General features: G+C 46.7%; 1 long non-coding RNA gene across 1 annotated transcript; it reads right to left on the bottom strand.

Moving 5' to 3' along the window:
* Positions 1-3,683: 3,683 nt before the first annotated feature.
* On the bottom strand, positions 3,684-5,210 carry LOC135324869 (uncharacterized). The gene is made up of 2 exons (XR_010386107.1): positions 4,644-5,210; positions 3,684-4,019 (listed from the first exon to the last, which is right to left on the bottom strand). It is a non-coding gene; the product is annotated as an uncharacterized LOC135324869 (long non-coding RNA).
* Between the last annotated feature and the right edge of the window lie 10,261 nt (positions 5,211-15,471).

The raw sequence follows: 15,471 nt of genomic DNA, 5'->3' as shown, positions 1-15,471 counted from the left end.
ATAGGAGGAAAATTTGAATATCATTTATCAGTTACCCACTCTCTCAGAAGTACTCCCGTCTTAACCTATTTTGTTTCCGTTCAGTGTTTAGGATACACAGATTCGGAGATGTGGCCCCCTCAAGGCTGCTTAAGGAAATCTGGAGACGTGGGTAATGATAGTTAGATAGCAATAACCAGATCAAATCTGCAATATTGATCTTTCACTTCACGGTGCTGTGCAACGAGCAGTCACCATTCAGAGCATGAAAGCAAGCATAAAACATCTCTGCTGAAAAAGACAATTACTAAAGGAGAGAAGGCCAAAAATTATACAACCAACTAGACTTATACTTGCAAAGACTGGAGATGGTGCAACCCCCATAATCCTGTATTACAATCATGACTTGAAATGGGGAATTGGCTGTAGAACTTGGTCATTTTAACTCTTCATCAGAGGAAGGCTCATTTGATAATCTAGACTTCAGTTCAGGGCGTCTGGCTCTGTGCAAGACGATATGTAACCTTGGCCTAAATCTTTAATGTCTTTGTGCTTGGCCTACTTCCACATATGTAAAACAGCAATAATAGAATAGCTGAGTATCAGTATATTTTCTGTCATTTTAAAGTGCTCCAGTTCTTGGAGTCATATTATTGAAGGGGAGCTTAATGTTTTTTTTAATCAAAGCTTCCTGAGTCTCACAGCTTGAGAGAAAAGCTGAAAGTGAATGAAACATAGAGAGTGACACTAAAAACAGTAAAAAGCACCTGCTAGTTAAAGAAATCCCACATTCTTTAAACCAAGCTCATGAGGCTTTTGTGGGCCTGACTCATGATCTATATGTTGTTTTTATCACGTGAGGATGACGAGTTTGCACTAACATTGCCTGTCTCACACTCTCTCTCGTCCTTGCCTACTTAATTTGTCATCCCTTCAGGATAGGGACAGCCTGTTACCATTTAACCATACTAACCCCATGATGTCCTGCTGTTAGCTGAGGCCTCCAGGTGTGACTGTAATATGGACGATAATAATGTAGAAGAACTTTAAACCAAGGAACTCAATTGAAAGGATTTTTTTTTCCCTCAATAACAAGGTGATAATTTAGGAATGGCAGCTGCCAAGTCTAGAGGAAGTCTCAGCCTTCATTTATTAGCCCCAGTTGCTCGACTTTTACATAAAAAAAATAATAGATCCATAAAATCAGTTTTCCTCTGAAAAATCAACTAAACACACCCTCAGGCTGTGTCTGCTTATTGTCCCCATAGTCCCATATTAAAAGTTACTCAATTTTCAAGTAGAGTGTGGATTTTGTTTTTTCGCACTTGGCCTTGAAAATCAAGTCGAGTCAGGTCTTCTTTCTTTTCCATGCAATATTATCAATAATAAGAAGAGATCAGCCTTAATTATCTTCTTGACTGTGCCCCTGCAACCCTGCTGATAGTAGAAGAATAACCAAAACCTCAAGACAACCCATTTAACCTCACAAGTTAAACCCAATTAAGATTATTGCATACTACCACCAGTTGCAACTATTCCTTGAATCTATTTTATTTTTATGTTCTAGCAAAATCTATGTCCTATCTGATAAACAAAAAAAAGTGAAATGCTTCATGTCAAGCATTTCCCAGCAGTGGGAAGTGCTGGACACTAGTGCTGCTCTAGCTGTATTCCCTCAGCTCCATCCTTCAGTGACTACATCATGAACTTCTTCATTTTATATGATTTACAAGTGAGCAAAATTTGCTGAATAACAGGAAAAAAATGAAAAAATTACTTTTGATAAAACAGAGAACATGTCCATCATTGTTCATACTGACAATTATCAAGGAAAATACTGAATATTGTTATCAGCTTGACAAGACCTGAAATACAGAAAACTACTGTTTTCATGATAGGCAGAAAGTCAAGTCACCAGCAAAGCTGAAGATTATTCTAGCATGAAGGGATTTTTTTTTTATTTTTTGTGCTCACGAAAGACAAACTCCTAGTAACGCTTCACTAAAGAGAAGCCTTGGGATGAAAGCATATCTCAGCGACAGATGAGAAGTGATAATCTTTTATCTGCTTTCCATTCGATAAAGCTGGGGGACATTAATTACCAAGTAAATGCCCAAAGCACAGAGCGGGATGGCCCGTCTGTTGTAAATACCATTTTCCCGATAGGGGACTGAGTCGGGGGAAACACAGATGACAGCCAAAATGTGTGAGAAGGCCTTTCATTAATTAGGCAGCCGTTATTAACAGAATCCCGCCGATAACAGCAGATAACCACCCACGCGGTGCCTTCGCTGCCTGGCGGTGTCTCGCTCCCGCAGGCACTCGGGCTACCCCCGAGCTGTGGCCCCCGTTCCCACGGGGTGTACAGCATCCCGCGGGCTCTGCCGGCACACGGCAGCCACCGCCACTGCGGATGCGGAGCTACACAGCCCGCCGTCGGTGCCCCTGCATGCCCCAGCGGCCTCAGACAGGGGCGGCTGACTCTCGGTGTCACGAGTTTAGCCATTCTTGTGGGTTCGGCAGAGTCTGCGGAGTATGCTGCTTCTCAGGAGGCTTTCACACGCGGCCTCCTGGCACACACTTCTCCTCTCTTCGGCCTTCTGCTTCCCAGGTTGTCCACCCCTACACCCAGGTTTGCAAACCTCGCACAAGCACATTGCTATTGCTGCCAACAGGAGCCGAAAACCTTGGGGGGAAAACGAGCGCATACTGGTGCTGGATGCTGGACCGCCGAGCAGCCTGAGGCGGGTCGCTTCCTGCCCTCCGTCCGCCCGGTGCCGTCCCTGCGGCGCCCACGGGGCGGCACGGCAGCTCCGGCTCCAGCTCCGGCGCGGGGAGCAGCGCAGCGCAGCGAAGCCTGATGTGGTGCGCAGTGAGCTGGCCCTGGCAAGGGCCCTTACAGAGGCGGCTGTTCCGCTGCCTCATGAGCTGCCGCGCTAATGTTGCAAGGGAGCATTAGGATTTACTTCTTTTTGCACGTTATATCATTTTTGCCAGAGGAGCGCTTCCCTCCATCTGAGGCAGACTGGGCAATTGGGAAAAAGAGACTGCTTTGTTCCTGCAGTGATTTCTGTTCATGTGCTAGGTTACACATGAATACACAGCTTCAAAGTATTGATTGCAACCGGACTGTTCAAAATGTAGCAGCCTAAGCATGGATTGCACTCGTGCAGATTTCCTAACCGCAGCTGCTTACCTTACTTGGGAATATCTATGGAAATTTTCCACTAGCACCATGTTTTCCATTACAGCCTGGACTAGCCAGGCCAGCCGTGTCTCGCAGGAAAACAAGACTGAACATGCACTTACCGGCCACCACTCTGCTGAGCACACCTCAAAACTTGCCAGAACTGCTCTTGCCACCACTCTCTGAGGTTAAAAGTGAATTACGTACCTTCCCCTTTTGTTATTCTTAATGGGCACCTACCTGCGAAGAGGTCCAAACACGAGTGATGTTGCGTGCTTGTGCCTAATGCAATGCTTCACAGACCAAGGAGAAAACAGAGAAGCAGATTTGCAAAGCAGGATTTTCAAAAGATGTTCAGTATCAGCTCATTTATAAAGCCCTGGACTTTCAGATAGAGTAATGCCTTTCTATACTGAGAATGTCTCTGACCACCACCTATAAAAAGAATTACTTCTGAAAGTTGAAAGTAACTAAAAAGCATGACTGGGAGTGAAAGAACGATCAACTACTACGGAGGTAAATGAAGCACAAAACAGTATCAGCCTTTTTTATACAGTGTCCTACTGCAATCATTTAGTATTTAATGCAGTGAGTATTCAAATACCCGAAGTACTGCATATATTGTAAAGAGGGATATTGAAGCTAATGTTACCAGCTGGGAAACTGCTCCTTTCTGTTCCTATGTTGGGTTACATGTGAATATGTAATTTGAAAGTCCTGTTGCTACAAGACTGTTGACAACGCATCAATTTAAGCATGGATTAAACTCTTGCAGACTCAGGACCCGAAAGTTTGTCCCATCGTGCAGGTTTTGGAGGGCATTTTGCACTGTCTTGACAATTGTGTGATACATCTGTAACAGACAGAAAGAGTTTAATAGCATCCCATTTGCAGTCAGACAGTCTCAGATCCCTGCAATTAGATGTTATCATCGCATCTGTGCTTGTAAAATGTCTGAAGGATCCTATGATTTCATTCATTTGCAAACCCACAAGTCTGGTTAAAATTATACTATAGTAAAGGTTGAATAAATATTTGTAATTTTCTGCAACAGTTAGATTAATAATAATAACAATAATAATAAAGACAGAGCTGAAGGTTTTACACGCTGCTCTTTTTTCCAGATTCAAAACCCGGGAAAACAACATTTGCAACACTTGAAGGTCTAGCGGAAGAAATAAGTTACGTATTAGGTGGTTATGCACCCTTCCCCCTCCAAAGTACAAACTCCCTTGGGTCTCCCACTCTTCTGCCCAGCTCTGCTCGCACCAGTTCCCCCCCCCCCCCCCCCCCCCGCATCCCCGACGCACCAGCCTGTTCCTGAGGTCCCTGCACTCTCGCTGGAGTCACTCCAGTTCCTAGAGAAACACCGCGACCCCCTTCCCCCTGCTTCCCTCGGTAAGCCCGTGGCTGGTGCCCCTGCACGCACGGCTGGCCGACGCGCTGGAAGCGCTCCGCTGGCGAGGCCTACACCGACCTTACATCAGCACGCAGGAAATCAAGAATGAAGTCTGCAGCTTGACCGAAAAGGATAACGACGCATCTGACGTGAAGAGCGCGCTCTTTGTTCTGCTTTCTCTTTCAGGGCTCTCAGGCAGTGAAACAGAAACAGGATATTTTAGGCTCCCTGCTTGCGGACTCGAGGCGACCTTTTCCCAGCACGGCACTATCTGCAAGCCAGAACGTGGCCTTGGTCCTCTAATCTGCTCCATGTACGGCACATCCCAGGGTCCACGTGGAGTCCTGCTGCTGCGGGCAGATCCCGCTGAACCCCTCTGGCCTACGGTCACAAAATACTGCCACCAACACACCGAAATACCTTGAAATCTCCCCCTGTTGTTTCACAGAGGAACCTTCAGAAAGCTGGAAGAAATCGCCCTTAACTCTTTAGGCCAAGTTTGCTGCCCCAGCGTGTGCTTTTGCGCTGCGTCCCCAGCACGTAAGCAACAAAACCCGGTGATAATTTGGGGGGATGTGGATTCTCCTGACACAGAGGAGCCTCTTTTGCAACCGAGCTGCAGCAGCCGATTGCCTCCGTTCCCACTGCCGCAGTCCTGAGCTGCGCTGGCCGCAGGAGCAGCGCTCGGGAGAGGGCATGGGGCGCCTGCCCTGGCGTCCACGTGCCATGGAGGGTCCTGCGCCGCAGCGTCCTCATGGTGATAAACCAACAGCAAGCACCAGTTCCTCAGTCAACTGTCTAAATTACGCGTGTAGTTCGATGGTACAAAATGGCACTAGGCACACAGAGTGGCTTTGTCCTCGTGGGACTTTTGCACCATTAGATGGGAATGTATGAGATGCTGAGTTTATTTTGGGCAACCTGAGGCTGGAAATCTGGTCCCCTGTGCCACTTAACTACGAACCATGCTCGCTGTCTCCCTGATTTAATAGCCTTCATGGAACATTTCAACTCATCTCCTCATAATGAACTTCTATAATTTCGTTAAATTAGAGTTGCAGACAGCCCAAGGACAGATATTAAACCTGAAAATAATTTGCAAGGGTGACTTAACTGTTTGTAACCACTTGGGCCAGCTCAAGACAAGGGAAAGAGGCACCTGCTAAAGACAGGAAGACCACTTCTGAGAATGAGGAAGGCGTATAACCATACTGCCCCGAACCCAAACTTGATGCTACTGCTGGAAATGCTCGCTCATCCTTTTATGATATAGCAAAAGGCAAACAAAGAATAAGCCACTGGCAGCCTCAGCCATGTGTTGTCTGAGGCATACTAGGCACGGTTGCTCAGCTTTGATTTTTAATTGGCCATTGCTCTTGAATCTACAACAGGAACAGCATCATGGGAATAAATTACTCTCCTAAACCAATTTAAAAGAGTTTTGGCTGATTCACGCCATCTAGAGAGTAATATTTAACTCATATTAGCAGATGTGTAACTCTAAAAATGCATGAGATACAGCCTTACCTACGGAGCGGTGGGAGGCAGGACCCAACTGCACAAGCTCTCTGCTTAATGCACGGGACTTGACAGGCCTGTGTATACAAAGGTAATGCCGTACATCTCTGAGGAACATAGCTGGTATCCTAAGTGGAGTATGGCCCGGGGAGCCAAGGCATAAATAGCCTTATGCATAGAGCTGCCCTAGCCCTTTTAGAAACCACAGCACACCACCACGCTCGGCCTCCCAGGTGGGCTCTATTCTTTGTTTCGAGATCTTCCCCTTGGTTGTTTTAAAATACATGTTTCGGCAAGCCCAGAATAAACAGCCTAGCTCAGCTTACTTAACTGACCCCTTCCTATCGTTGTTTACAGTTACGCCAAATGGGGTGCTCAGCCTCACATTTTACCAGCGACGACTTCAAATTTCCTTGCAGAGAAAGTTGTTGAAGGGCACGGGGCATGCGGCAGATCCCTGCGAGACAAGGCTACAAAATATTCCCCCTGGACAGCAGCTCCCCATATGTGGTTGCTTTTTGTGCTCTCCAGTTACCCAGTTGGTAATTCATTCAGTAGGGGGCTAGAGTCATTTTGTAGAGTGGCGATTATTATTGTTTTTTAATCAGGATGTCGTAGAGGCTAAGACCTTTCACTCGCTGCCAATTACGTCCTGTATCAGCCTTTCCATTATTTTCCCCGTGATTGATGTCAAGCTCATGAGCCTTTAGTGCCCCAGTCATCCCATTTACTCTTTTAAGAGATTGGCTCTTTTCCAACCCTTTTCAATTTCTTTACTGTTCCATTTTTTATTTTTCATTGTGTTGACGCTAATGGTTCGGAGCGCTCTTTGGCCAATTCCTGGAAGTTCTCCAATCCTTCAGATTTTTAAATGTTTAAGTTTAATATCTGCCATTTAATATCCTCCCTAGTCACTCACTAATGGAATAGAAAGTAATCATCGCTGTATTCTTTTACCTTTCACACATCAATCACAGACTAAAACATCTTTTCCGCGAAGAAGCCATTTCAGATAGCTTGTCTCTGTTGGACGCCCTCCCCACCGCAGCCGTGCGCCCCCGGGCAGCGTGCAGGCAGCGCTCAAGCCGCACCAAACTGCCACCTGGAAACCCCGTGGGAGCGGTGGCTGCCCTTAAGCTCCAAACGGACTTACTTGTTTTTTTTCTGGTATTACTTGCTACATCCTCTTACCTTTCCACAAGCCTTCCTTGGCTAATCCCGCCATGCAACCATACGGAAAGCTGCTCTGCTCTTGCTGTTACAAGGGAGCAGCCTAATGCTCTTTTCCTGGGCTGTGATTTTTTCTGATTACCTCGCTGTCGCCCCTAGAAGCTCTTCTAATGGATCGGGGAAGGATTGCGCTACACGTTGGATTAAGACAGACCAGCAGCCCCTGCCCTGAAGGATTTGCTATCTGCAGTAGAGTAGCCAGCCTTGGCTGGCTTTAATCTCACAGCTTTGGCGATGGGGAGCTAATGAGGTCTAGCCCTCAGGTCTAGCCGTGGTTGAGAGGAACAGCCTTGAGGAACTCAGAGCTTCATGTTGCCATAACGAAGCCGGTACAGCGAGACTGCCAGAAAGCAGCAAGTCAATATTATGTAGCATGTAGGGAAGTGGTTTCAATAAGCCAGCAGCCAGAAGCTGGATTTGAGACTTCCTTTCTCGCATGTCTGCGGTCTCTACTTTGCTTGAAACACTGATCCCCCAAAACAGGATTTTAAAATGTTGAACTTGGATCACATCCGGGCTAAAAGGCTTGCCCTCAGATGTACCCTGGCATTTGTCACCAAGATGTAGATGTACTTTGAAAAATAGTGTGGGAAACATGGGGATTTCTAGTTGAAACTCATTCTCCAAAGTTAACTATATCACTGCTCTCGGACAATAATTACCCCTGACTTTGGACAGTGCTTTTCAGCAGTGCGTCTGAATGGTCTTTACAAAGGAGATAAGCATTATTATTATTATTTCTCTTTTACAGCCATCCATCTGTAGGCTACAGTATGGAGAGGCCGAGAGGCTTAAGGCCACTCAGCAGGCCAGTGATGGAGCTAGTCATCTGACTCCCAGGCAAAGACTCTGGCCGCTAACACCTGTCTATCAGACAGATACCTTGTGTCTTGGTTATTTACAGCAATACTATGTAAGTAGTGTAAATACTTACCACTAAGTGCTGCTAATGTAAATAAGTTGCCTGGTTGATAGTTCACAACCACAAGAATGGGCAAATGACAAACAGAGGACATCACTCACTAGGTTTTTAAAATGTAGTTGTTTTTTCTTTTTCTCTCTGTTTTAAGATCTATGAAATCTGTGTTCGTACATTCTTTTAATCTAACAGGGAAGATTTAGATAACCATCAAGATGCCCATAAAAATCTATGGGTTTTCCAATAGTGCCTGACCATCCATTTCATTGCATTTACTCAGGAAAGAGAGATAAGTTTTTATTGTTATTCAGATTAACTTCAGTCCTACCGATACACATTTCAAAGTTGTCTGGAGCGGAAAAATCCTAAGGCAGGCTCTGGCAAGAACTGTCAATGTATTGCTGACATACAGTTTGAAGAGCTGGTCGTGGTAAAACACATTTACTTCCACAGAGCAGCTCTGATATTGCACATATTCCATATGATACAAAAGCTGGTTAGGAAATGGTGCTTTTCCTGTGTACTGCTGACAGTCCTGAAGGCTTTATATCCTTCGGCACCATCACCCTTGCTTGCACAAAGCAGATGGAGTCCTCCAGCTCTGAACACTGCATATCTTTGCAGTCCTTGGGGAAGGAACTAGCAATCATAACCAATTCTTCAGGTGCGAAACTGTCAGTGACTTGGGCAGAAATAGGTCTCCCCGTTCCTAAAATATGGATTAAGAAAACCTCACATTTCTACAAGGAGGCCAAACTTTGTCAGAAAACACCAGAAGTGAAGTAACAGGGGAAATAAAGCTTTCTTCAAATGCGTGAGATGTTTAAGAAGGACACAGAAGTAGAAATACTTAAGGCAAGGAATACGTAGCTTTGAGGGCAAATTTTCCCTTTCAGACATTGATGCAAATTGGAAATGATGTTCTTGATATCACTTCATGCTTCAGTGGTGTAATCAACAGCAAACTTAGTGGACTATTAAGAATTGTACATCAGACTTTATAAACACACTTTCTGATTGAAATTATCTGACTGGGCCTCACTCTTCTCTCCACAGCATGGATGCACAGCCCTGGATTTCAGCAGAGACGTACTTCAGGAAATAAACTCAGCATTTGGTTCTGGTAATCCGCGTGCTTTGCGATTACAAATGCAATGCAAATTGGCAAATTTGCACCTACGGAAAAGTGAGAGCTTTCCCAAGAGTGTTTCAAATTAGGTATGTTTATGAAACAACTATAACTGCAGGGATCATTTCATGCTTTATCTAATCCTGTACATAATAAATGCAATCATTCTCTGTGAACTGTAAATTCTCAAAGACGGGGCTGTGGGCTAGATGCAGCAAAGATCTGCACAGAAGTTAAGTGCTGCAGCAGATTATTTTTAACCACTTGATGCTTGGAAGAAGATCTATACCTTTATTTTATGTGCTGGGGCTGTTGATATAGGATGCTGAGAGTACTGGCATACTGGCAACACAAAATACCTGTATCATGAGCCACAAAAAAACAAGCACCAAGCTCCAAACACCTGTGAAATGCTGTCCCGCTTGGAGGTTACTCTGGGTCAGGGCTGCCAGAATCCACCATCCAAGACCCTCTTCTGAAAAATGGTTCTTTTTAGTGCGTCTTGGTGCAATAATATGATTACTTACAGTACAGAAAGCAATGCAAGAGTTAAATCTCATGTTAAAATCAGGGAGACTGAAAAACCTGAGTTCTAGACTGTGTTCCAGAGGATGTTTCTGTCAATGACCCAAGAGATGTTAAATGTAAAAACAGCCTATGAAGCAGACTAGTTCCCTTACCAATAGGCTACGGTTATGCCCTATCTTGAATTCCCTCTCTCTCCTTCTTGTTCTAGTTTAGATGTTGATGCCAAAGGATTCTGGGTTTGGAGAATCACCTTTGCAACTCAAGCAGAGCCAATGCAATGCAACAACCAAAATGAAGGCAAAGAGGGGAAAAATGCTATCTGTAGAGAAACAGAGGTGGCTGGCCTAGGCCAGCCTGTTTGTGACCCTGGGACAGAAAATTGCCATTTGGGTGTAGGTGGCAGCTTCTGTACAGACACTAGGGATGCCTCAGAGAGCTCTGTCTGCTGACACAGCCCGTGAAACAGCAAGGATGTCAGCTGAGCATAGAACTGCAGTCAGGGAAGCTAATTTCACAGAAGCAGAGCATTCAATAATTGCAAGTAATACAGGATTAGCTTTCTGCGCTTGCCTCCGAACATGAAAAGGACGTGGTTGGGAGGCACGAAGGAGAGGAGAAATCAGATTTCACAAGCAGGTCTTGCATTTTATGAAGCAGTGAGCAGCCCAGTCATGAGACTTGACAGATTTAATAAGTAAAATGAGAGAGACCTGTTTAGTGAGGCTCTGCACAATAGCACTCTCAAATAATTACATGGTAATCTTGGCTGCCAGAAAGATGTGTTTTAACTTGTACTTTGGCCTCTCTCACACTGCATGTTGGTGTACTTTTGTCTTGACAAGCTCTCTTGTTTTATTGTCTGGGAGCCAAACTAATCTGTGGTGCAAGCCGGTTCAGCTCCAGTCGAGTTACAGTATGGATGGATTTGGCGCTCAGCACTTAAAATTGTTTTTTTCTCAGGCCCACTCTTGCACAGCCCTGAGCACCTACTTCTCAGTCACTGTAAAATAAGCTGAAAATCCTCAGCCCTTGTTTAGGATCGGACTTGAAGCTATTGAGATGGTCTTGAAACAACCAGCCCAACCTGAAGAGTAGGTTTGCTCATCCTGATTTCAGGCTTGGATTTTAACCTTTTGCTGATGATCAGATTATTGCCCGTGTCAGGAAGGCTCTTCACAATCCCAGGTAAACAAACAAACCAGTTACACTTTTGGAAGACTTGCCTAAAAGCTGTCACAGCTGTTATAAAACTAAAAGTCTTTGGATTTGAGAGATAAATGAATTAAGTAGATAACGACTTGTTTTATTATAGGAGAGGTCATAGGGTTCCTGTAATAATGGAAGAGTGGGAGCAATCAGCCTCTGGCAGTCTAAAATGCCTGAAAAGCGTGGAGATGTTTGTAGAATAAAATGCTCCTATATTAGTAATGTCAAGCTGTTTTTTCCAATATATTTGCCAACTTAATCTCTGCCAACTGCATGGAAATGGTGGCATGCTAATGTACCTGTAATGGAAACCAGTACGGTATGCTAAGTACACTTTGAACTAATGGGGATAACTGTTTTCCTGAGAGGAGATCTGACACCTATCCTCACACCAAGCCAGGAAATAAGTAGACATACTGCTAAAGGTTTAGCTTAGTGAGAAAGCTGATTTAATGGATAGTGGTAAAGAATATCCGACCAGACAATCTCCAGAGGTCCCTTCCCACCTCAACCATTCTGTGATGCTGTGAATATTAAACGTAGACTTTGTTTTACTGTGTAACTTTCATAATATTCCTGCCACTGCTTGGTGACGAGAAGGTAATTAAAGAACAAATGCTGAACTGGCCTGTCCTTATCTCTGCCTTTATCCAACAGTCTGCAAGCTACCAAGGGCAAATAGTACGCGGACTCAAGCTGCAAATGATCCCCACTACAGGCGACGGCAGGAACGGAGGGGAAAGAAAAAAATGAATCCCAGCCAGGGATCTGGATAAATTCAAGGGCAATTAAACACGAGCTGATGTATCACAAAAAAATAATCCAAGACAGATGGGGTGAGGATCATTCTGCGTTGCTGAGGCGGCGCGGCGAGCTTGGAGGGCTGCCCCGGAGGAGCAGCTGGGAATGCCTGGGTGGCATTTGGCTGGCAGCGCACGGTGCTACCTGCCCCTCGGGGCTCCCCTCCGCTGCGGGCACAAGGCGGCAAGGTGCCAATCCAAAGTCCGCCGATCCAAAAAGCAGTAGAGGAAGGAAGGAAGCCTGAACTTCTGCTGGCTGCTGAGCCGGAGCAGCGAGGGGTCTTTCGGGAGTGCCCGTAGGCCCTTGCCATCTGCAAGCTTTGTGGGTCTTTCAAAGCCATCGCTTCTGTTTGTCCCTCAGACCTGGACGTTGACATGTGGCACGTTGTACGAGAACATATAGGAACATATATAGGAACAAACTGCCCTGTGGGTGGTGGCGGTTTGGTCAGGGCCGGCGGCCCCTCCGGGAGGCTGTGGCCCCTCTTATGGCCATCACACTGCCGACGGCTTAACATCTGGCCTGAAAAAAACTCAAATCACAAAATGACAGAATGGAGAGGAGCAATGAGGTCATCGTCGTGTCACTGGGAGCGGGGCGGCTGGGCCACACTGGGCGCCTGGTGCCACGGTGGGCTGAGCCGTGGTGGGCTTGGGCTCCGCCAGGGCTCGCTGGCTCCGTCTGCCTAGTGCTTCTGCTCTGCGGCAAATGTGAATAATTTATGCTTGTGATATTTAAAGAACAGCAACCTAAATCCCCTCTTTTCTGAGCTTGTGCAGAGGAAACGATGGCCGTGCTCCATCCCCCATCCATGGCCTTGCTGCTGCCCTGCTCAGGCCCTTCAGCCCGGCGCGGCAGAGCCTCCTCTCCGCCAAAGCGCCTGCTCTGAGAGTGCCCAGTTAGCGACAAACGCCTGCCTTAAAAATGGCTTGTCTAACGTGGTAGGGCTCCAGGCGTGCTGCAGTCTGTTTTTCGCCTGTTTTACGATGGAGATGAAAGGCACACTCTGCCCTCCAAGAAAAGATCACAACTGCTCCTGGTGGCTCACACTCTCCGTTGCCGCCGTCCAATTCTTGCCTCTCTTCCCAGCGGAGGCTCCAAGTGACGCCGCCTGATGCCATCTGGTGAATCCGCAGGGGAGGAGTAAACACCACCGGACTGCTGTCCCCGCCCGCCGGAGGAGCTTGGCGTGCGCTCGCATTCCCTTGGAGGTGAAGCCTGCTTCTCCCGATCGCCAGCTCTCATCGCGCCGGGAGCAGAGGGAGAGGACGGGATGCGATGACGGGCCCTGCTCGCGCAGCCTGGCTGCGGTGGCACAGCCCCGAGACAGGCGCAGTGACAAAAGTGGCAGGATCAGGGCTGCTCTTTTGATGTGCTGGTGAATCACCTTAGCTTGACTTCAGCTAATGGGTCTGCAGCTGCTCTGCAGATAGGCAAAGGGGGAAAAAAGTGGGGATGAAAAATCTACCGATTTTAATAAGGAGCAGCCTGGGGTGGATCTTGTTCTCAGTTAAATTGTCGCAGGGCAAAGAAAACAATAAAGGGGAAAAAAAACCTTAAAAATTAAGGGCAGTAAGTAAATCCTGAAACTATTTTAGCGGAGGGAAATTTTGTTTCACTGATGCCAAATCTTCAAACTCTTTCCTTTTATAATTAGATCTCCATGAACATGTGTTTTTAAATCTACCAACATTGCGCAACAATTTTTGATTTACATATGTGTTTATTTACATATATATTTTAGGGTCTTGGCCACGTGGATATCTAGTAGTGCATAAAGACAGGGAACTACAGAGCTGTCCCATCAAGTAGGGAAAGAGTTTTTAGAAAGCAGTTTTTGGAAAGCGGTCCAAGGCGCCCCACGCCAGCCCGGCTCCCCCCACGCAGCAAGTCCCACACGCCGCAGCCCCCCGGGAAGGGGCACGTGCAGGAGAGGTACCCCCGCACCTACACGGGGTGCAGCCCAACACCCCCCGCGCTGACAGCAGTGCGGGACCGCTGCCCGAGGCCCGGCATGACCGATTGCTGCTGCCCGCGGTAGGCGCTTGTCGGGAGGAAAAGGGCCGTCAAGCACGTCCTGGTTAGGGGATGAAAAACACAACCTCTAAAGAGGCCGTGAGAGTCACTGCAGCATGTGAAGGGGGGAACGAAAAGAGCTTCTTGCCGTATCATGGGGAAAATGTGAAAAAAGCAACCAAAAAACAAAAAAGAATTAGAAAAAAGAAGAGGTCACGGTGCCCTTGAAAGGACCATGCGAGCGTGTACGCCGGGGGGAAGGACCACTGGCAGCCACCCTGGCAAGCAGCTCCAGGCAGTGAGGGGACAGTGAGTAAACTGCTGGGCCAGGGGTACTTCTTCAGTGCATGAAAGAAAATGCTCCAAATGTGGGACTTTTTTGGCAAATCCCAGGGACAACACCAGTAGCAAAGATAGGGGAAAAGGAAAACGGGAGGTGGGAGTACAGAATACGTGCTACAGGCCAGCCAGGCTGATGTCCAGGAGGGACCCGAAGAGGGGCATGAGCTAAATCCCCCAAGAGGCAAATACCAGGGAGAGAAAAAAACACCCGTGATCCTTCCTCCAGCATTCGCCTGTGCCTAGGGAGGTGGCAGAGGGGAAAGCCACGCTCGCAGGGCCACCGGACTCCTGGAAAGAGCCGGCTGCCGGCCCCGGCTCCGCGGGAGCACGGCCGGGAGTGGGGCTGCCTCTGCTCAGCCACCCAGCAGGAAGCAGCCACAGGCAGGGATTTAGCAGCCTGTGCAGACAGGTCCTGCAAAGGGAGAGACTTTGGGGGTTTCACGTCGGTTTTGGTGTTTGTTTTGAAACACCAGCCCTATTTCCCAATGATTGTGCTCATGTTTGCACTCATAAGCAAAAGTTAATACAGTGCCTTTGCTATGATATTTGGGGATTCATAATTCGTCACTCTGGCAGAAGCTTCCTTAGCCTGAGGGCGTTCGGTTTGTGCAATTCAGCGTAGGAAATCTCCCTGGATTTTCCCGGGTTTTGTGCACTTTTCATCTAACCGATGGCTGTGCTCAGCACTTCAAACCCCTCTTTGCTTTTGGTACATTTTCATGGCCCCGTTCCACGGCGCTCCAAGGCCCAGTGGGAAACAACAGGAGAGAAACCTCTAAGATCAGGAAGCTTTCAGCTAACACACCAGCTAACACGCCGCTTGGTCCTGCTGTAGATTAATACTTTGAGAAAAGGCTGGTTTTGAAGTTTTGCAAGAGCATTAAGTGGTTAAGGAGGTAAGCTATATTTGCTTTTTTTCCCATATCGATAGCATTCATTTTATCATAATAGCTCTTGCAATTAGAAGAACACGTGTGTTAGCTAGGCGCGATTAACATCAAACTCTGGACATCACTGCAGCCTGCTATCACCTTCTTGAGCATAACTATCTTTGGTAATACTTGGAGATTCACATCTGACAATCTGTTAGGTCACTTTTTATATTTTCATTACTATGTTCAGTTAATATGGAGTTGATATGTTTTCTAACACCAAGCTTTTGCCTCCCCTTCTCCCATAGCTTAACAATAAAACATTTACATAGCTAGGAAGACACT

This window comes from Dromaius novaehollandiae, chromosome Z (genome assembly GCF_036370855.1).
Source record: "Dromaius novaehollandiae isolate bDroNov1 chromosome Z, bDroNov1.hap1, whole genome shotgun sequence".
NCBI lineage: Eukaryota > Metazoa > Chordata > Aves > Casuariiformes > Dromaiidae > Dromaius > Dromaius novaehollandiae.
This window is presented reverse-complemented; position numbering and strand designations above follow the sequence as displayed.